This window comes from Coturnix japonica, chromosome 5 (assembly GCF_054131305.1).
Source record: "Coturnix japonica strain WE chromosome 5, WE-NBRP24, whole genome shotgun sequence".
Taxonomy (NCBI): domain Eukaryota; kingdom Metazoa; phylum Chordata; class Aves; order Galliformes; family Phasianidae; genus Coturnix; species Coturnix japonica.
Window position 1 is genome coordinate 31656539 of NC_140667.1, and position 23972 is coordinate 31680510.

At 37.9% G+C, this 23972-nt stretch overlaps 1 protein-coding gene across 7 annotated transcripts in view; it reads right to left on the reverse strand.

The window, feature by feature from the left end:
• STXBP6 (syntaxin binding protein 6) overlaps positions 1–22567 on the reverse strand; it is a 69108-nt gene extending 46541 nt beyond the window's left edge. For 6 of the 7 annotated variants that reach the window (XR_014947195.1, XR_014947194.1, XM_015864903.3 and 3 more), the window contains exon 1: positions 22441–22567. The gene's annotated coding sequence lies outside the window, so the exon portion shown is untranslated. Of the gene's footprint in view, positions 1–21745; positions 21765–22440 lie in introns of those variants that run through there. The other variant, XM_085550415.1, reaches the window with a different exon arrangement.
• Between the last annotated feature and the right edge of the window lie 1405 nt (positions 22568–23972).

Here is a 23972-nt window from a genome sequence, read left to right on the forward strand (position 1 = left end):
CCTCCACATAGCAACACTGAAAAATCATAGTCTTCTGAAGCCAGCTTAATTCATGTGACCTTTTAGATATTTTAGGTGTTAAGACCAGTTATTATACATGCTCTTAGACTATTCATTGCAGACTGAATTACCTCAGTTTTTTTTGTTGCTGTTGTTGTTTTTGTTCTGTTTTTTTCTTCTCATTCCTCATGGATTTATTTTTCTGGTTTCAGACACCTAACCTCTCCAGACTGCCACTCATGGGCATACATTTTTTTGAACCATCATTCTCAAATCTGGACTCACAATTTCTCAGTTTCTTTAAGGTGAAGTCAGCAGGAAGGGCTTCTTTATTAATCTTACATTTAACCTTTCTATTTATTGTGAAATTGCCACAAGTGAATATCTTCCAGAAGATCAGCAGAAGATGTTGAACTGGAACTCTCATACACTAGACTCTTCAAATCCTCTTCTGAAAAACTGCTAGTACTCAATTAGTTTCTTGTTTGACATATAAGACACTCACTACTTCCACTTAACAAGGGATCTTTGTGTTTACTACTTTCAGGCTATTTCTCCGGTACACAGTTTACTTCCAGTTCCAAGCCTGCCTTACCAAATCTACAGGCGTCTACACTTACATGAACTGACGGTATGCAAATTCTGTATTCCAGCATTTTAGTTGTTAACAGCTTGAGAGTGAGCACAGCCTTCTCACTCCTCCAGTTAGAACTAGAAAGATACCAGCTCCTCATAATACAGCTCTACAATCATTCTTTTGTCCCTATATCTTACTCTACTTTCATTTAAACTTCACTTTCTTATCTCACTTGTGACTCATCACATGAAACTGTATGAAAAGTGTTAAAGCAGAGACATAATCTGCCTGTTAAACATTACTCACCTGGCCTAATACCTTAGCACAGAAAGAAATCAATTGGTTTGAAAGAAAATTTCTTGACACATTGATTCCATTGTTTCTTGGTTAAAACAAAGACACAGCCAAATGATAAGCTGGAAACTGGGCAATTGGTATAAACCGTGATTTCTGTGCTAAAACCCACCAGAAGCAGTTGCAAATAAGAAAATATAAAAATGCTATCCAAATGCTACTTTGTCAGTCCCATATTCACTAGAGGAGCCACTTTGTCAGTACCTCTCTACTGGAACAAAATTTCACCTTAACACAAATTCCAGCTGCTCAGTAAGGACAAATTCTGCAAGTCACTGAACAAAAAGATGTTAAGTGGATTCATAATTTAGTGTACAGGACACCAAACAGAAAGGAAATTACTGCAGTGTTAGTTGAAATTGTTTCTGAAGAAAAATCCTGCTTCAATTAACAGTTAGCTTACGCTGTGCTTGAAACAAGCTATTGGCAAGAACAGCACCATACAGTCTTAGATCATACTTTCCAAAAACCCAGTTTAATTTGCACTCTTGCTCATATAACAGGTATAAACTGCATCTATTAAATCAAATATATATCAGAAAACAAACTTGAGTCTCGCAGGCTAAAGATTTCCAGTTTTCTGAACTGCACCCCCACATCTGAGGAAAAAAGGAAAAGCAATTCTTCATCATCACATTCCTTTTTATTGTCCTTAATACTTTGGAAAATTACAATAGCAGGGCAATACAGGGGGATGAGACATAATGACAAATGAAGTACTCTACTTCACACATCCAAGGTGACTCTACTTTTTTCAGGTAACTAGAAACTTTTTTTCTATCATTCAAAATAAATGTGCAAATACACATTAATATATATATATATATTTCTTGAATAAGAAATAACCTAGGAAGTAGAAGTCATAAAACAAGACACACAACAAAAAAATCCTGCAACATGAATTTCAGAAGTTTAGGAATTATCTATTCTTCCTTTATATAGAAAATATAACCTCGGGCATCTAACCATTTATTGTGCAAAGAAGCAGAGCTGCATCAAAGTAAATTGCACCTCTCAGTAAACTGATCTCAGCCTAATCAATATGTCAGACAACCTTCCAATCTTAGCCTCACTCACAATCTACCTGTGAATTATTAACATTCTCTCTAAGCAGTGTGCACAGCTATGCAGCCTTACTCGGCGTCATCTCTCAGTGTATCTCCATGGGTTTACATAAAGATAATTGCAGCACCCAGGAACACTGTGTTCAGAAATGTATATTTTCATTTGATCAAAGGGCATTCCCATATCAAATTCATAAGTATAATAATTAACAGCCTTCCCACCAACAAACCCTCTGCAATAATTCTGTGCCAAAGTCAATTTAAACCAGCTCCCAGTTCTGAGCTTAAAACACTGTCATTTTCTTTGTAATACCATCTGCAACTGAGAAACTGTTTACTGGCAAAAAACATCTAAAATACCAAAACAAAAGAGACAAGCTTCTTGGAAACATCCTTAGATAAAACTACACCTAACTGAAAGAACAAGGACATATCCCATACAGCCTTACTATTTTTTATCCAACAAGTGATTTCTACCAGAACAATACAAAGAAAAAGATTGTGTATTTAACTAAGGCTCCTGAACACAATGCAGGAGAAAACTGCTAGCCATGCATCCCATTATGCAGGCCAACCTAGAAAAGGAATTCAAGCAAATAGATACATACTTATCTCAAATACAATATTCTTCATACAGTATAAATGGCATTATGAAAATCCTCCATGTGTGGAAATCCAAGCTTCCACTATGACATACAATTGCTCAAGGACAGATACATCGAATTAGAGGTAAGAAAAATTGTTTAAAATAATCAAATGAGTTCCATCCTCCAAGCAGCCAAAAGCTGCTTTCCAGCTCCAGCTTATGGTAATTTAATTGTGGGATGATGTCAAATAAAGTGGTCAGCTTCCTCAGTGTTTTGCTGATTCATCAGAACACTAATCCTCTACTAAGATTTGCAGATGCATGTCATTAGTGTCAGCCCAGAGGAATTGCTAAGAACACACACCACTTCTTGCAATATCCTACAGCTCACTCTAACTCAGAATTGAAACCACACCCTTAACTGCACAGATCCCTTTATTCTTAGTCTCTTTTTTAAATGCAATATACTGTTCTTCATCATTCTCGTTGTATATTTCATTCCTTCTCACTGCATTAAGATTCATACTTCTATTGATAAAGAAAAATTTTGTTCACAAATCTTTATTATAGGTAATGAAAGGCATCTGCCCTTCGAAAAGAGAATTCCTAGTAATGTCAAGTTCTCAGAATAGAAGGTGGCATGTAAAACAAAACAAAACAAAACAAAACGACAAAAAAAATTCTTATTGATTTTTTTGGTATATGTAATCTTTTCTTTTTGGAAAACATGTGGCATCACCACAGTGAGACAAGAACAGTCGCCAAACCCATGACTCATTCTCATCTCCAGGACTTTTTATTTAATTATTTTGCTAGGAGACAGATGTTTTGTTTATGATGAATTAATTCCTTCAGAACATCTTTTTCACAAAATATCAGGCTTCACTTTGTGTGCAAGAGATTAAGTGTGACAAAAACCTTAGTTGGGCTCCTGACTTATTCTTCTAATGCTATTCTATCAAAATTGAAATGGTAATGAATGCTGCAGATGTTTAATCAGCTTATTTAGGAAAAATAAAACCATTGTGTCAATAAGGAACTAATTTCCCACTTACAATCTGTATAACTACAACTCCTAAATATTCAGGTTGCAAAGTTTAGAGCTTATTTCCAGAGACCTTATGCAGTATGCAATTTTTGAAATTATTGAAAGTGGAATTTTGATATGAAAATACCAACCAACACTGTTTTCATTTAAAAGTAGTTGTTAACTTTTTGAAAGTGTTTTTCATTACACATTTCAATACCAGTGGGTTTGCATTAACTTAAGTAACTGCTAGGTGATGTTTGCCTCCTCCCTCTGTAAATATTTATTTTTGTCCAGGCCTAAAATGCACAAAACCCCAGAATCATCCAGCACAGCAGAGATATATTTACTTATGATGCATACTTGTTATCTTCTCTCCCACCCTCTGTCATCACTGTATCATCTCTTGCATATGGCTCATTATTTTCTAACATACTTCCACTTCCTCTTTTATCTGGTTTCTTTCACAACATGAACATGTGTCTATATTACATTTCAGTGAAGAAAAGTTAGCTTCTGCTAACGTTCTTAAGTACTACATCTTGGTGAAACCTACAGGGCAAGAGGAGATATGCATCCATATAGCTGAAACATTAATCTGTAAAAACCCTTCAGCAGCTAGATAACACATGCATGCCTGCACTGACAAGAATAGATGCCCAGATTAAGAAAAATAAGTCTGGTCAAACAGATGGAATCTCAATTGGTGACTTAAAAGTTTAATACTGTATTAAGCATTCCACAATTTTTTTTGTAAAATATATGTTTTCTTTGAGATGAAAAAAATACATACAATACTATAATCAACAGTCTCTAATTATACTTGATTTTCTGTTTTTGCATCAAAGCAAGCAATGTGCAACTATGACACTCCAACCTACATTGTCTGCTATCTGACTAACGTACAAAAAGTACAGAACCTAACAGCTCCAACTCGGTTATATCATAGAGAGTTTAGTACACCAGCACATCTATTAACAGATCACTACACAGCATCCAGAAAAATGACAAAATTAATTCTCTAAAGCCAGAACATTTCCATTTTATCATTCCTAATTAACTCCAAATGAATCTAGTTTCAGAGATGTAAAATGTAGTACTAAAATTATTCCACTTTTACCCTATCCTCTATCTTACAGTAAGTCAGAAAGCATTCCTCCCAAATGGAATACATTATTCACATGCTCCAGAGAAAGTACATTCATAAAACTTTCTCTACATAACATCCATAATAACATTTATTTTTATACTACCATCAGCAGAAAAAAAAAGTCGTTATAGAACAGTAATTCAGTATCCTTGTACTAGTAAAATATACTGTAAAAAAAAAATTCCCGTGGCTTATGTTGTCCAAAAGGATTACAAATATGATCATGATCTCTCTATTTTTATGTATGCATACACATGTATACCCCATCAATTCAGCCTTTGACATATATGATAACCACTGGTGCTTCTGCAATCATTTAATGTTTTCCACCCCATGTAAAAGTCCTCATCTTTAAATAGGCATTTTCAACAGTTTTCTCAATTTAGCTGCCATAAATGTTGTATAGGTCCCTGAAAGGCTCTTTTGTCCCTGACCATACACTCCTTCAAGGTTCATCCTACCCTTCTCAGGCCCAGGTTTCCCCATCAGCCCCAGCAGAACCCACAGCCCATCTCTGACTGGTAAAGAGAGAGGCCTGCCTGTGGGCCCACAGCACTGTCACACCATCCCAGGCTGTGTTTGCTCCTGGTTCCTCTGAATAACCTTATCCTGATGCTGTACTGCTGTTGAACTGATGAAAGGCTCTAAACCATTAGTAACTATTTGCACAAGGATGAGGTACGTTAGCAACATCTTAAGTAAATGTATTAACAAGCAAGAAGGATCCAAAGTCTATACTTGATCCTTTCATTGTGTAGCTATTTCCACTCCATCATGAAAAAAGGGAAAAATAAATGAAGAAATCAAGCAAACAGCATTTTTTAAATAATTATTTATTTATTTCACTTGCTTTCAGAAAGTTTTAAATAACAGTCTAAAAATCACACAAGAACGGAGGTTAACACTACATGGCAGCAAACCCATGACAGCAGAGAAGCACGATCAAGGAAATTTACTCCATACACATCCCAAACATAGCTTGACTAGTAATATCACATCATAATCAGCAGCAGTAGACAGCATAAGCTGTTTCTAATTTTCAAATGAAAAGGTAATTACATAACAGACTACCTAGCACAGAGGCTGAGCACAAGGAAGGCAGCTGTCAAGCACCTGACAGCTACACCATTGAACCAAAGTCTTTGTGCTTACTTGTGTTTAAGAAAAGCAATAAGGACCTCAGATCAGCAGATACAGCTCTTTAGAGGGGATGGTTGCTATATTTCTACAGAATTAATTGACTTTGACTGAGAAAGACTACATTATTTCTCATACAGAAAGCCTCCTGGCTAAGAAAGTCTTATTGTACAGAATATTCTTTGAAATATTCGTTGAAACACTCATCAGTATCACAAGAATATTCTTAGGCTTTCTGACAACTTCTGAGATGAAATATAGTGAGACAGGAAAATAACACAATAAAAAGAGTACATTTAAAAAAAAACAAAAAAACAAAAAAACGGTTTGTGACATTAGCAAGAAATCCAGATTAAACATGAAGCAAAGGACCTGCTATTCCTTGCCAGTCCTGGCACTCTAAGTCAAGATGATGAGAGGGATGCCCACTTCAGCAACAATATAATTATAGAGCCTGAGACACCATAGGAGTGTCAACAAAATATCCCTTCTTATTCAAATGCACTAACTGTTCGAGCGTAATAGAAAATAACAGTTCAGACTGTAATACTTCTTATCAATATTTATATCATCTTCCAAGCGTAACCCTTATGCTAGAAGAAGATAAATTGAGCAGACCATAAAGAGCTATGCAAGAAACTGTATTACTTCTTAGTTTAATATGATTCTATTTCAGCACATGTAATCTTCTGAAAGTCAAGGAGACTCCAGCCATTAAAAATGTATGTGAAAACATATACGTACATGTATATATATCCCTGAAACAGGATGAGCAGGACTCATTTTCTATGATAGTTCCACATATTGCTAGCAAAAGTAACTGTGGATAAGACAGAGTCCACAAACATTAACTGTTCAATTAACCACTCAAAATGCTGGTTACATAAGAACATTTCCATAAAAACATGCAACTGCAGTTTATCTATGAATAAATAAATAAATAAAATCACTAAAGTCTTTGAGGGTATATTTCACAATAACCGATGGAATTGAAAGTTGTGCTTATTTCACATATACTTGTTCTACTTTCAGAGTGTGTTTGCAAAAATCAAAGTCTAAGTGCACACACAGTTACATCTACTTGATAAAACAAGTGGATTCTTCCCCGTTGTATAAAAAGATTGCTTAATACCTCTTTCACTTATCAGAAATGAACCCAAATCCCTGCTAGGCAAACTACCCATTAAGAATTATTAATTGTAGAATAACACTGAAAACAACCAACTAATTTCCAAAGTGTTGGACTAGAATGTAGCAAAAGAAAGGAAAGAACCCTGAGCAATTGAAATTGAGAAAGACAGGTCTGGAAAGTATTTTGAAAGATGCAGTCCCTCCTGGGGAGTCCTCCAACATGCATTTATAGCTAGTGCTTGTCTAAAATGTTTTAATGTCACCACAACGTAACCTCCTTCCCAAAGTAGTTTTTCCTCCAGGAGATTACGTCAGGAATAATCTTTCCTAAATCTCTCTTTTTGGAAAAAAAAACAAACAAAAAAACAAAAAAACTAAAAACAAACAAACCCTCATCACTCTCATCAATTCATGAATATTTAAAAAAAAAAAAAAAGTGTTGGGGAATAGGAAACAAGCTATGCCTCCTAGGCCTGTTTATTATACTTTTGTCAGTTATATCACTTGAGACATCACTACTACATAATAGTTCAAACTCACAACCACCAAGCTGTGTATCTATGTGATATGCACAAGTATCTTAGAATCATAATAAAAATTAATAAGCCTGTCCTTTAAAAACAAAATATTGTCTCTGATGATGTAAAATTAGTTTGTACAATATTAGAAAAAAATGTTTCTATTTAGTAGTTGATAATCATATAAACTAACATTTGACAGATGAAAATGGCAGACACCTATCAGTCCAGAAGATGAGTGTTTTATTAGTTACAAGACAAAACATTCATGTCTGAAGAAAACACGTTCTTTTTGCATCACACAATTACAGTGCTCCAACAGCCATTCATCTATTACATACACATTCCAATATAAAGACTGGGTTAATGTCTATACTTGTGGCAAATAAGCATGAAATAATTGCAGGGCTTACGCATAGGATAGAGGTATCCAACACTCATAGGTCATGCGCACCTAAGCTAGAATAGCTCAGCATTTTCACAGCAAGAAGTAGATGATATGCTGTACAGACTATAAATGGCAATGCTGACAAGCATTACAAAAAACAGACTCTTTTCCAGATGCTAGAAATTCTACAAATCCATTAGAGCACCATGAGCAAAATTTAAACAAAAATAGTGTCGATTTGAAAATGGATTAAAAAACTGCTGTTTACACTAAAGTTGTGACTTTCATATAATTACAAAATTCACAATGAGAGCTAAATGCATACAAGTCTATGGAAACATCAACATACTTTTAGCATCAATATGATAATCCAGACAAAAAAAAATAAAGCCAACTGCTTTTCACCACAAGAAGCACATTCTGTTCAACATCTTTCTACTCCAAATTAATCAAGCTGTAACTACTGGCCTCACTTTTTGTATATACACTTAAGGGATGCCCTGAGCAAATCCATAGCCCTTAAAAGTAAAAACAAACAAACAACAAGAACAGCAACAAAAAGAACAGATTAGTTATAGAACTTCCTACACATTTTTCCCCCCTATAGATCCCTTTCTATACAATACTGCTTGTGAATTGTACTGAAGTACAATGTATACCCCTCAATTTTATTGCATGACCTGAATATTCTGGAAAAAATAGATAAAATAGATAATGGCATACAAAACACTCAACACTCAATTTATGGATCTTCACAAAGTTTGTTTTTTGTTTTTTTGTTTTTTTTGTTTTTGTTTTTGGTTGGTTTTTTTTTTTTTTTTTTTTTTGCAAACTATCCAGGTGGTATAGTAGAAAAGGAATTAGAAAGGAAGTATTTGATCTGAACGTTATAACCCTGGAACATTACTCATTCTGATCCACACAGCTTTGAGTCTGTTGACTTTGTGGGTGTACTCTGTGAATGAGGTAACCAGTGAAGTGACCCCAACAGCCACTTCTCATGTAGCTTGAATTTCAGAAAAACTGTTTAACTCAGACTATTTGAGCCTATTCCTTCCAATCAAAATATATTCATAGATACAGTTTTTGAATATTTCATATGAGAATCAAAAATCTACTTCCTCAGAAGCTAATTTTGATGTGAACACCATCCAAGAGAGTTTTTTTGTTTGTTTGTTTTTTAAGACTTAATAAAATGTCCTTACTGCTCTTACTCAACAACATACATTCAATGAGCACAATACTTGCCTTATTTTCCTGAGTTTTATTAAAGGAGGGTGGGACAGGAAAAATCTAGAGCACTGCAAGCACATATGACTGAAGCTGGTCTAAGTTCGAGATATAGATGCATAGGGGTGTAGATGAAAGAAAAGCTGGATAAAAAATTTCCCTTCAAAAGCTGGATAAAAAATTTCCCTTCAAGTCCAAACAACTTGTTTTTTATTTGCATAACCAAGAGCACCCCGGACTTAAATTAAGAGTAGACTTCAGCCCTATTTCCTGGTCATACCAATCCTCAGTCAGTAGTTTACATGATATTTTTCATACAGTGCTCTCAAACCCAATCATGACAGACTCTGTAGTTGCCCAATTCTCTTTTCTCCTTTTCTGCAGTGCAAAGAAGATGATAGTTACGTCTCATGGACAGACAAGAAGAAATAACTCCTTCTAACACAGCCAGGTTTTCTCTGCCCTCAGGTAGAATGAGTTGCCTTTCTCAGAATCTTATCTTGGTAGTCACAAAGCCAGGAAAACTGCATCTGCCCCAGTTCTTTCAGTAGTTCAAACCTGAGTTCATTATTTTGCAGAGAAAAAAAAAAAAAAGTCCAAAATACAGGTATTCCTTTACCATCTTAAGGGGTATAGAACTTCCTGTTATCTTGACATTACCCAGCTTGGAAGGATGGTTTCACAGCAACCCCATGCAACAACATGTGTAAAATACATACAATATAGTTTAAATTACCTCTGTTCATGGATAGATATTATTTGAAAGATTTTATATAGCTGAGTTCAGATTGAGGATACTACTGCATTCTGACACATGCAAGCATGTCAGTAAGTAAAAGGTAAATGTTTGCTGAGCATTCAAATGTATGTTGTACTAACTTTTGTAAATGCTTCAACTAATGCAAAGTATTTGAGAACCAGTAAGTCTAAATAAAAATAAATAAATAAATAATTTTTTTAAAAAAAAACCTGAAGAAGGCATACCTAGAAACTCAAGCTGCTACTGGCTTTAAAATCACCACAAAGTTCCTGCTCTTCCATTCTACAAGCATGTAGCCCTGTTAAACAAACTGTGAACATCAGGTTGAAGAGCAAATTCAAATGCTTAGTGTCCTTAAGTTGCCCTTGCTGCTGCACAATAATATTATTTACTTATCAGTGTCTTCTCACAAGTGCAGTAAGAACAATTGAGACCTAGAAGTACCATGTACTCAGCTCTGGAGTTGTATTTGTGCAAAACAATTCTGTTCTGTTATTTTCTGAAAGGGAAGAAAAAATGGCTCAATACAGAGATTTTTTTAGACCAATTACAATTCAGTGAATGTATACAGAACTATAGGATTACAATTTGAAGTCAAAAAGAAAGCATTTTTAAACAAGTTTCACAGCTGTAATTTTCTAAGATTTGATTACAACAGGTTTTAGGAACAGATCAACTTTTCAGCTCAAAGCACTTTCATGAAAAAAGTAACAGCAAGAACAATAACAACAAGAAAAAAAAGAAATCCACCACAACAGGAACTTGAAGGTAACAATTCAAGCTTTGAAAAAGATCAAGTTTTTCACATGCAGTATCACTGTGCAGCACAGATTAAGAATCGATATCTGAGGAGCAATGCTGAACCAAAAATATAAACAGACTATATCTAGCAAAACAAATGCAGCAAGGTCACAGAAAAAATTATAACACAGAGAAGTTTCAAAAGGAAAATCACTAATCAAGATCCATAAATGAGTCTGATGTGTGAAGTTATCTATGTACACTTTCTTCTTTTCATTCTCTGCTACAGTAGCTGAACAAGATTTTCAAGAAATTCAGATGTTTTAGTCAAGGTTCCAATAGCACTGAAAGCTTTAATAAGTGGGATTCTATCAGTTCTTAAAAATATGTATCATCCCTACTTATGTGTAGGAGTCAAATGAATTTTTAAAATTGGAAAAGTGTGTGCCCTGGTGGCACAGTGGTAGGAATGCCATGTTGCAACACTGGAGGCCCGGGTTAGAATCCCCTCTGTGGCGCAAGTTGTAGAAGTGCCGCACTACTACACAGGAGGCTCGAATCCCCAGGGGTTGGACTCGATGATCTCTAAGGTCCCTTCCAACCCGCACGAGACTATGATACTATGATGAAAAGGTAAAGATCTTTTGGATATATATATATATATATTTTCCAATCTCAAAAAAAAATATGAAAACAAACAGCAACAACAAAAACACCTGTTATTACATTTGCCTCAGCAAAGATACATACATCAAGGAAACATGTCTTAAGGACCTAGTATCTGAGAACCTTTTGTTTTGCGAAGAAAATTTCAAGCAAGAAGCATTTCAAGAAAAGACATGCAGCTCTGGTAAAACCAGCATCTATTAACATGAGGCACATGGCATGAGATAAATATTACTCTGACAATTTCTTAAAAGGCTTTCATTTCATTTTTACAAGGATATCTGTATGATAGCTGCTTCTTAATCCACATGAAAGAGACTTTGAGATTGAGAATGACAGAGATAAGTGCATTCTCTGCTTTTAGCTACTATTCCTAGTGACATTTCATTCTCTCCTGAAAAAGCCATCTTTTGTACAGCCATCTGCACAGTAAGCGAGAAAGAGAGATAGGTTTTCCAAGCAGGGATGTTATCAGAAAAGTGTGGGTATAGTCCTAATAGACAGATGTATATTTCTTTATTTTAAGTTGCTTGATCAGCTTGATGATTCTAGCACCATTTATATTCTTGAGAGAGACGATTTGCTTACTGTGGGAAAGAACAACTTCACAGAAACCCCCAAGAGAACTGAAATACTTCCATCTGAAATCAAGCAAGGACACAGTGTTAATAAATCTCCTTCCCCCGCAAAAACAAAACAAAACAAAACTTTTGCAGATAAATTTTCCAAGAAATTCTTTTTGTCTCAGCTTTTGTCTTTAGTTCAAGGCCAAATAATAATAATAAAATAAAAAAAAAACCAACACATATACTGTGTCAACCAAAACAATAATTCCTTTACCATGACTTATATCATCAATCCAAAGCATAACAGTGCTAAGGCTACATTATTTCTAAGCTCTTCTGTATACTGAAAAAAGTGAAGCCCTGCAAACAAACTTTGTTGCATTCAGCATCATACTCCACATAACAACAGATTTTTACTGTTACCTGAGACAACTCATACTTGAATTGAAGACTAGTTTTCCAACTAAAATCAAATATCAAATGCATGCACACAAAAATCTTTTCATATCCATTATGTACTGATTTTCTTTCTAAAAAAGAAGATCTTAAAAATAGATAAATACTTAATTTATCTAAATTAATAATTTATTAATGTTCCTCCAAAAGTAATGGCTCCTATTTATTTTAATGGAAATTACAACAGATATGAAAAGCATAATAATACTATTTGACAGAGCAAATTCTCAGCTATAAAACATCTTTTTCAACACATTCACCACCATTAGCTATACATCTCTACCAGCTATGAACAAGAGTTCACATGCCATGCTCATCAAACTCCGCACCAGTGGAAGTGACCCACACTTTTAGAGCTGCTATGATGATGCTGTTGCTAGGATAATCTTACTCATGGAGTCCATCTTTCATCAGTCCAGAAAGATATCTGTCAGAAAATGCCAAATCCAGAATCCTGTCAAGTTTGGCAATGCACTCCACAGAATTCAAACTGGCATGGGACCTGGAATTACCCTGTTGCAAGAGAAAGGCAGTCTTCACTGACCTGACTCTGGAAGTAGGAGCCTTCAGATTAGTCTGAGTCATGATGTCACAGTCAGTGTTGACTTTTTGGGTTCCAGGAAACCCTGAAGGATCATCCACATTTCTATTCCAAAAGACGGTGCACATAATTTTGCACAGCAACAGCCACATCTCGAACTTTCTCCTCGATGTGGAATTCACACCTTGTCAATTCACAGACTGTCCTTTTCCCTCTAACTCACACTAATGACACCACATCTCATCATCACTAATGACACATGAATGATATGGAAAATAATCACCTTCAGCTTTATATTGGTTCAATAGGTCCTTACAAGTTTGCATACTGTGTTCAGCCTGCTGTGATCATTCATGGGGCACACTTGGCACAAATTCTGCAATATTCCAATAATGCTACCATTGTTTCCAACACATTGAAGCCAATATTCATCCCTGTACAAAGTTCCCTGGTCATCATCTGCTGATTCATGAACATGAGCTTATTGAGATGCTCTTCATTCTACAGTGCAAAATCAGTGCATGCATTGTAAACATGACTCATCTTTCACGTTCCTCTTGCCACTGCTAAGGTGTACCACCTACCACTTTACTATTCTCACATGCACCGTTTGATCACCATAAACACTCAGCAAGCATTGATGAATGTCATTGGATGCCATTTCTTCTATGTGGAGGAATGACACATGATTGTTTCATATGTACTTCCGAATCAAGTGCCATTTTGTTGGGGGACCCCTCTGCTACCACCTGCCATGTTGCAACAAAATGCAATGAAATATTGGCAAGAAGGTTAAACCTCAATCACCACAATACCAATATCCACCTCTAATGTCATGGGCCAACATAGTAAAATAGGAAGCACTACTTTCATAGCATCCCTTGTATGTTAAAACAATTTGATAATAGTCACAAATAAAAAATTTCTGAATAGACCATTTGTAATTATGATAAAGGCATTACTAGTACCCAAAGCCTTTCAAAAAGCTCAGACCTCCTGGTAAATAAGGTAACTGGAGCAGGAGCTTGCCTTTTGATGTCACATATCTTGTGATACCAACAATCAATGAATGAAATCAATTTCTACTTTCAATCATAAGTTCAAAGATAGCTAATGGATCTATTTCTCTTGCCTTTGAATCTGCATTAATTCCATTTTAAGCTTTATAGAGACATAGAGTACTTTGTGTGGTATTGAAATACATATTGCATTATATTTGCAAGCCCTGACTTGGAGACAAACAACCACTCAGTGACACAAATTTGTCTTTTTCTTACTGTTACTGAACATTTACTCTTACGTTCTCCTTTCCACACTGGCAACACACTGGCCTTTTTTCTCCAGTGTAAAAGAAGCAACCATTAGTTACCTATCTCATGTTAAACTCCAGTGACCTCCTTTCACTCTGCATTTTCCCCTGTGGCGCAAGTGGTAGAAGTGCCGCTCTGCTACACAGAGGCTCGAATCCCGGGGGGGTTGGACTCGATGATCTCTAAGGTCCCTTCCAACCCGCATGATACTATGATACTATGATTCCCAAATGCAGTTTCTTATTCTGTATGTACTTTTTTCCAGCTTTTCATTCAAGGACTTTCTGGAAAAAACTATCCAACTCTGTTAGTTCAAATGTGTTTGTTTTTAACAGCTATTATTTACTCAGTGAGTGTAAAGTATTTCACATCCTCCTTCCATAGTGCAGCATAGCTGAAAAGACACAGAATGTACCACAGTGTTATTTACAGAATACCTGCCTTTCATTCCCTATCATCAACAACCCCATTGTCTCATTTAAGGAATGTAACTCTCAGAAGAATCAAAGAAACTTTATGAAAGGGAAGAGAAGTGAAAAGTGCAGAGAAAGGAAGAACTAGAGAAGAAGTAACTTTCCCCTCTACATAGAAGGTGCTTTGCTTACAGGATGAATTGGACTGAAAGATAAGAATGAAAATATAAGCAATACTGAATGAATAGATAATGCCATAAGGGTAGAAAATGTCAGGAGAGAGATTAGACAGAATAACACACAATCATGACCAGGTCACGGAAATAATCCTTGTTGAGGACAGCTGAACCAGTGCTACTGGTTCTGTAATTAGATAAACTGCTCCTCACCAGCTTCCACACTTCAGTTGTTAAAAAGACTACTCACATCCTGGTTTGCTCATGTTCCAGAGGTACAGAATTCTCACCTCTTTCCACACTGACCACGTTTATAGGGTAGAATTTCTCAAAATTTTAAAGTATCTCCTTGCCACTTCCAAAACACTTGGTTCAAAAGATCTTACTTTAGTACATTGCATCACAGTTCAGGTTCTGCTTTTCTGACCTCAGAGAAGTTCATACAATGAAATAAGGATTATATTTTTCCCTCTCTACCAGCAAAACACATATACACACATGTATGTATACATATACACACACAGAGATATGTATGCATTCACATACACACACACATATATATATGTGCATATTTTGCTGGGAGAGTAGAAACCTGTACATACATATTTATACACACATACATAAACACATTTCCTTCAGTCTTTCAGAACAACAAGGTTCTTTAACAAAACCATAAGGGAAAGAAACTGTCACCTCTGTTTCATGCTGTCTTCTAGGAAGAGATGGTGTTTCAAAGTTGAAACAAAAAGGCAAAAAATGATGATGAGCTTTCTTACCAAAGCTGAGCACTTCTGGAATTTCAGACAAGTCTATGTTGCAAAAACATGCAATACATACACATAGTAAAGTGAACATACAGAAAGATAGCTCTGAATTTACTGGTTTATTAACAGAAGGATGTGAATAAATGTGTCCATTTAACTCTGGCTGCCAAATCAGGATCAGGTCCCTAAGAAATACCCACACCTAAGCACTCACATGGGGGATTTTTACAGTTGCACCTGTGAAATTCATTTCCTTCTTGTGCAGAGACAGCGTACTTACACAAAGTATGGCAAAGTACAGAGCAAAGCACAACAGATGTACCCAAAGAAAGGCAGGAAACATGATAGTCCATAGACGTCATTGACAGTTCTACTAAAAAACCTTACTGACTTTTATAATATAAACATCTTCCCCTTTGCATTTTATTATCAATAGATAAGATTCTACATGTCATAAATCTACAGCTTCAAATCCACACTGAGTACAAGTCTTCACTGAAATGCTTGAAAATATAAAAATAAAATCTTATATATTGGCAGTCTATAAAGATGGAAATAGAAAATGGATTATGAACAGGTTTACCATCGAAGTATAGCATGACCTTAAATAACTCTCCTAATGCCATTGATTTCAGTGGTAAATTCAGGTTAAACACACTTAGTACACAGTTGTTTTGAAAAACCTCAGCAGTTATGTTTGTGCAATCTCAAGTGGCACACTTCTGACTACTAGGACAGCATTACTGGTGTTGCACAGCTGCATTCCTCAGCCCCATTAATCCTCCAGAAGAGGTCTGAAGGGAAGCCCCACATAGCATTCCAAGTGCAACCCAGATTGCTGGCAACACCTTCCTCCACTGTTCACAGTAAATAAATAGAAAACAAAGAACAAAATATATGCAGTTAGCTTTTGAATGAGTAACAACACTACTTCTGCACACAGAAAACAGTTAGCATTGAAAGTTTCTCCAAGGTTTTGAGTAAATAATTTGAAAACTGTACATCATTCACATCAGCTATTACTGCTTGAAATAAGCATGTAACCACAACATAACTCAGCATCTCAACAGTGCACTGCCTCACAAGTTTCACAGGGGTTAGAATTCAAATAAACAGATGTTTGATATGCCTGGAGAATTCCCAGTTCATTACTATTTATTTTTACATTCAGCCGAGGAAGACCTAGTCAGAGATCACCTTGGTAAACATAACACATTCAAATCTGTGGCCCCTGAGGGGGCCACCACTGTTGAGGGAGCTGGCAAAAATTACTGCCAAGGCACCCTCTATCATACTTCAAAAGTCATGGAGAATGGAAAAGTTGTCTGATGATTGGAGGAAAGAGTCTAGTCTTGTTCACATCTTTATCAGTGGCCTGGATGAAGGTATAGAATGCACCCTCAGCAAGCTTGCGGATGACGCAGAGCTGGAAGGAGCATCTGACACAGCAGAAAACTGTGCTACCATTCAGAGTGACCTGGATAGGCTGAAAAGTTAGGCAGAGATGAATCTTAGAAGCTTCAGTAAGGACAAGTTCAGATCCTATACTTGAGGAGGAATAACCACATGCATTGATACAGGTTAGGAATCAACCTGCTGTGAAAGAGATCAGCAGAGAAGGCCCTACGTGTCCTGGTGGACATCAGGTTGACTGTGAGCCAGCAGTGTGCCCTTGTGGCCAAGAAGTCCAGTGGAGTCCTAGGGTGCACTAAAAACATGTCCAGCAGGTTGAGAGAGGTGATCTTCTCTCTTTACTCTGCCCTGGTGAGGCCACACCTAGAGCCCCGGGTCCAGTTTCAGGCTTCTCCATATGAGAAAGACAAGGAACTTGCAGAGGGCTGCAAAGATGATTAAGGGCCCGGAGCTTCTTCCTTATGAGGAAGAAGACTGAAGGAAGAGTCCATACCAATGCATATATATATATATAAGGCAGAAGTCAAGTGGATGGGGCCAGGCTCTTTTCAGTGATGTCCTGGAACAGTTCAAGAAGCAGTGGGCACAAACTAGACAACGGAAGTTCCTTGCAAACATGAGGAAAGAAATACTTTGAGGGTGATTGAGTACTCGAACAAGCTGGAGTTGTGGATTCCCCTTCTCTTCTCTAATATTCAAAACCCACCTGGATGCTTTCCTGTGAAAACGACCATAGGGAACATGCTTTAGCATTGGACTAGACAAACACCAGATATTCCTTCCAGCCCCTACAGTTGTGTGATTTACCTGAATATGCACAAAGTAGAGTAAGTTCCCAAATAAGCTAATGGTGAGGAAGGGGAAGCAGAGCTGCAAACCTACTTGTCACCCACCTCATGTCAATGCAAGAGCACTGGAATTAACCCTGTGTGACATCAGGATCGAGTTATACATAATTCCAGACCTGCACACTCTCATGCTTAAGTAGTCATTTTTGTGACAAGAATAAGTTGGTCAATACACAAGTAACTAGGAGTAAGTTTGGATGTACACACACCTGAAGCCATGACAAAATATTAACAAGGCCCATCATGAGCACCTATTCTCCTATTCTTCCACTCCAAACTATTGCCACTACTCTCAAGAATATCACTATATATATACATACATATATATATATATACACACACATACACACACATCTTAAGTCACCATATATAGATCTACCTATCTATTTTAAGGTGACTAAAACTATTATGTATATTATATAAAATACATATTTATTCTTTTATGGAAAAAAATAAATAGTAACAAAGATGTCAGCTCTCAGCTGTTATCTTTAATGTTCTCTCTTTAGGAAGTTAAGATTAATGGTTTCTAAGGAACAGAAGTTTTAAAAGCTACTAATTTGAAATATTTTAACTACAAACTTTTTTTTTTTTTTCAAACGTTAAATAATTGAACAGCACCTGAAACTGTTTGACTTTTACTTAATCTTCCTGAGAATCTACCGTTGTCCTGTACTTAGCTCATATTTACTAGATTCCTTAATTAAAGTATAGGCTTTTAGTTTCTTATTCCTTCATAAGCTGACACATTACTCTTCCGTCAGATAAGTGGTTAGACTAAAAATACCATAAGAGACACAGGTTTTACTTTTATTTTGAAGCATTAAATGTAAAATCCCATCTAGGCATTAAAAATAAATTACTTCATCCTGACAAACTTAATTGATCAATGAATGTTTTTTCCTTCATAAAGCTTTCCCAGCACTAAAATCTCAAGACATAACCACCACTTATCTGCAGGACAAGGTCCAAGAACTTAGCACCAACTTCGGGAAGAGCACTGCCCTGAGAAACAGTCAACACCACCTAACACTATGCAGTCACAAAACTGTACTGCCTTATTTCAAAATCACACAAGTTATTTCTGTCCACTCAACTTACTGAAGTAATGCCATTACTATTCTGTGAAGCACTACAACAGTCCAATTCATGCCTTCAGAGCTCCTGACTATTTCCACTGACTAGACAGGAAACACAGACACCACAAATCTTTGTGTGATGCAGTGTAAGCTCACAGCATAATAAAAGAAAAGACCTGGCATGTAAGGCTCAAGCACAGGCTGAACCACAAATGAGCAGCCTCCTAGGATCCAAGTTGTCATCATAAAAAAAATCTTTAATCTTAGATTTGGTTATTTCAAGAACAGATAATATACTATAACCCAGCATTTGATAAATTCATGTCACCTAGTGTTGTATTAACAGTCAAAGTGTCGTCTGAAACCTACCTAAATTCATAGGAAATAGAAAAGTAGAAAGACTCCACCTGATGAAGCATATCCAGTCGCAATGATCAAGTCCCAGTGAAGTCAGCTACAGCTTTCTCTTGAATTTTCCTACAAGTTAAGCTAGATCTACAAAATTTGAATTTCAGTGATGACTTTCTGTATGCTTAATTCAGGATCCACTAAACTGAAATTGTTCTGAACGAAGTAATCTGAGTCTGCTAATAGAACATGCTCAATTTTTCTTTTTGAAGTACAGGAAAAAAAAATATTAAATACTCAGTTTGGATTGTGTTTTTTTTAAATATTGACCCTATGCACTACCAATGACGCAAGAAGCATCTACACTTGGTACAGTATTGAACTACTCTTTGCTTGTACTGACACTTCTGCATGGGTGCAAATTTATACATTCAAAATTTAAAAGAACAATTGATGCATGATTTCAGGTTCCACAAGCTGAATTAAAATCCCCCCCCCCCCCCCCCCAATAAATACAGTATTGCATGCAGCAGTCATAGGCAAAAGTGTATTAATGAATGTGCTTGTACATCTGGCTACAGTACAAGTTCAACCATTTTTCATATCCTGAACACTGCTAGCAACTGCCAATCAAGCACTGAGAAAATTAAGTGTTCCTTTGAAGGACTTGATTTCTCTCTGTATACACATGAGCTAGAGAACTACTATTTAGTTAAAAACAGGAGTAATTAATTTGTTGTCAATCATTGTGTTATCCAGATATACTGTCTTCCAAAGCCGTGATTAAAACACTTTTACAGAACCCTGGCAATGCCAACTTACCATCTGTACACTGAAAAGGAATATTAAGTTACAGAGGAAGAAAAGAGAAATGGAAGACAAACACACTATAATTCAGACAGCTTATTTCCTACAAAAACAGTTACTGCCCTCTAGAATCGGTATTTATTCATATTACAGAAACACAAGACATCTATGCTCCATATGGTTTTAAAACTACACGTTTTTGAAAAAAGATATAAAGAAACTTTACACTCTAATCCATTAACAACAGTGTAAATACAAAAAAGTATCTGTTGAGGAACACTTCCTTTTTAAGGAGTATGCTTCCAGTACAAATAGCTTAAGTAATAAAGGAGGGAACCAAACTTCATACTGAGGATTTTACAGTTAGCTGATTTTTATATCATTCTTAGTGTATAAAAAGCCACATGTGCACAAAAAAAAAAGTGAGATACCGACTCCACACTTGGGAGAAAAAAATAAATATTTATCCTTGAGCCTTCTATAGCCCACACAACTGCATTCTTATCATGCCTCCCTAACTCAAGGTGTTCATATCCAGACTGCACATAGAGGGTAAGTTCAGGAATGTGAAGATAAATCAAATGGAAATGCAAAATCAGTGGTGTGCAAGTTATAGGAACCTCTGTTCCCAAAGCAAACACTCAGGGCTAAAAGATCTCCTACTTTGCATAGCACAGATCCTCACAGAAATTTTTTCACCCAGCAATTCCTTCAGCTGTGGAAGCAATTGCAATAAAGAGACTTCTAACTCTTCAAACTGCTTTTACACTTCTCAGAAAACGTCTTTGTTTTCTTTTATACAAGCTTTAAACGTAGAAGCCAACTTTTAAAGCTTATTTTTAATATGAATCAAGAATGCACAGAAGGGAAATTAGTGTGGCATGACTATACCTAACAACATCCCCCCAGGTGAAAGGGCTCTAAAACACTTTGCTGAAAGAGATCTTCTCTCTTGTAATTTACCATGTCGATTATCACCAGCCCCAAGGGAGAATCATGTCTCCTAGGGGCAAGAAACTGTAAAATTGCATTTCACATGAGAGGCGGGGTAGGGGGGTTGGGGGAACAAAAAAAAAAAAAAGAAAAACCAACCAACCAAAAAAAAAAACAAAACCAAACTACCCACTGATCATAACAATTATTCACCCTCAAACTATCCCAGGTATTTATTTCTTGTTCGTTCCCTCAGGACCCACTATACTTGGGCCTCATTAAGGACTCTTTAAAACCGCCAACTATGATTACAGAAAATAAATAAATAAAAACAAAAGCTAATAGATGTTTGGAAATCAGAGATATGGTAAAAATATATATATATATCAAAACGTGACTTTTAAAGTACCAGCAAAGTTCTGCTTCACTGGTCACTGTTCACTCCTTTTGAGAGGGAGGCAGCAGGACACCAAGATCCCTCCTTAGGTCAGGTGCTGCAGCTTTGAGTAGCTGAGGCAACGATAAGAGAACTAGGGTCCCATTTTACCATCTTCCAGTATTTCTCAACAAAGAAGGACATGGTCCTGCCCTCACTAATGTCAAACACAAAGAGATGCCAGATTCCCACCATGCAAGCGAGAATTCTTGACTCTTAAAAAGGAATGTCATGGGACTGTGGATGCCGTTCAAGCAATGAGAAGATTTTCTGACTCATAAAAGGGAAACAGCCAAGCTGAAGATATACTAAAAGCTTGTACTTACAGAAAGACAGAGAGCTTTTACAAGGGAAGTAATTCACCCAACATAAACTCTTCTGGTTGTCTGACAGAGGGCAAAATGACGTGATAGAAAATGGCACGTTTCACTGAATTATGGTAAATATTCCCTTGAACTTCAGTCTCCACCAGCACCGGTACCACCCAACAGGAGAAAGAAGCCTGACAATCGAAGTTTTACTTTCCATTAGCAAAGCTGGCTGCAACAGAAAGCAGGGAAGGCAGCGATGGCGGCTTCCCCGGACTATAAGGGTTTTTCCTAACACGTTACGCCGAAGAAGACCACAAGAAACATTTTACGTATCCTAGCCGGCGTTCCGTCACTCTTCAGTACTTCGAAAGCCTCACCGAGAGGAACAATAGGGATGCGCACGGGTGCGGGTCAGTGTCGGAGAGAAACCCCACGCCGGGCAGGGCAACACCACCCCTCCCGTAGCAGCCCACACCCGCACCTCACCCGATGCCGCCGTGCTCCGCACTCCGGACACAGTGCGTGATGTGGTACCGGCGCGGAGTTAATCGTAACTCACAGCCCACTTCCCCGCAGCTCCTCTGGCGGACTTCCCAGCCCCAGTAGCTCGCCTGCAGCTAAGCCCCCGCACCGCACACAGCGGGCAGCCGAGCCCCTCCACCCCCCCAGCGGCCACCGTGGCCCGCGGACTGCCGCCGCCTTCCGCTCACCTTCCTGCCGTTAGGATCTCTCTCCCTCCCCGTTGCAGTGGCGCGGGTGCTGCTGAGCGTCCGGCGATGTACTCAATGAGCACCGCACCGTGCCCCGCGCCGCTCCGCACGGAGCCCCCACGGCGGCAGCCGCCGCGCTGCCAGCGCAGAGGCTTTAGGGCGGCCCCACGTGCGTCCTTTGCGCCAATCCGCTCCGACCGCCCCCGCTGCCGTCCCGGGCCGCCCGCAAACCGGGCGCGGTGGCGGCCTCGGCAGGGCGCTGGTTTGGGAAGCAGGGGAAAGCGAAGAGCTGGGCCGGCAGTTTGGGATCGCTGGAGAGAAGGGAACAAAGGAATCCTGAGCAGTGAGAGTCCCGAGACGACTTCAGGGCCTGAGCCAGGGCTGAGGGAGTTGAAACGGAGAAGGCTCTAAAGTGGAGCGCATTTATAAAGCAGCCTTTCAGTTTGCCGAGAAGAACCGAAATGTGTTCGCGGCTTGTCAAAGAACAGCAGCAGAGTAGGAGTGGCTCCAGCTTTCCTAAACGGCCCAAAGATAGAACTGCACTACAGCAGCGATGGGAACCTTTGCCCAGGAGAGCAAGAGTGGTTGCTGCAGCTCGGGACTTCTTGAAAGGCACAACCATCGGATTCTGCTAATCATCGGACGTCAGCTAAATTGTAACAGCACCACACAGTGTAACTGGAAACAAATGTAGCCCCTGTACTCTGCTCCTGACTTGAAGTGTCCGGTCTTCACGTCACACTTCTGGCACTGCTGTAGTCACTGTGGCCGTGCTTATCAACAACAACTTAGGATAAAAACAAACACTCTGAACATACTAAATACTTTTTGTACCATAGTTTCTGCTGTTTACAACTTTGTATTGTTGTATGATTATTAACAGGAACTGTAATCAGCTTCCGTTAGTTACTGACATTGCACTGTAGGTTGGTGGGTTGCTGTGTGTGCATTTTGTTCCCACCATTCTGTCTGCTAGTTACTGATGTGATAGCTGTTCCCAGTAGCCTGTTTCTCAGTCAGTTACTATGTATCATGCTACTGCTCCGACAGGCTGCTCTTGAAATGTGCTCTTAACTAAACCAAATGACTCACCTTAATTCCACAGCTGTAGGGGAAACAGGCTGATCAACTTCTGTTGTAGGCAACAGCCTCCCACAAATGCTTTCGTGCCTCCCGTCCTACATGCAGTGATTTTCAACCTTCAACGTCCTTCCCTTTTCCCTATCTTTTGAGGATATTTTCCACAAAATACAGCTTCCTTTCCAGAATGATCCTTGTTACCCAAGTTAAATATCTCCAGCACCCTTGGGCTTGTGCCCAGGTGCCCAGTTCTGAGAAGTAGGGAACACAGGCCACAACCCTGAGAAGCAATGCCACAAGCAATGTCAGGTGGTAGAAAAGACAGTCAGACTGTTGTAGCGCTGAGTCCTTCAAAGAGCCCATAACTATCCTTTTGAGAAGGATACCTTGGGATTGGCCTCATGTGTATTTGTATTTACTATGTAAATACTGAGTCTTCTGAACTTTGTGAT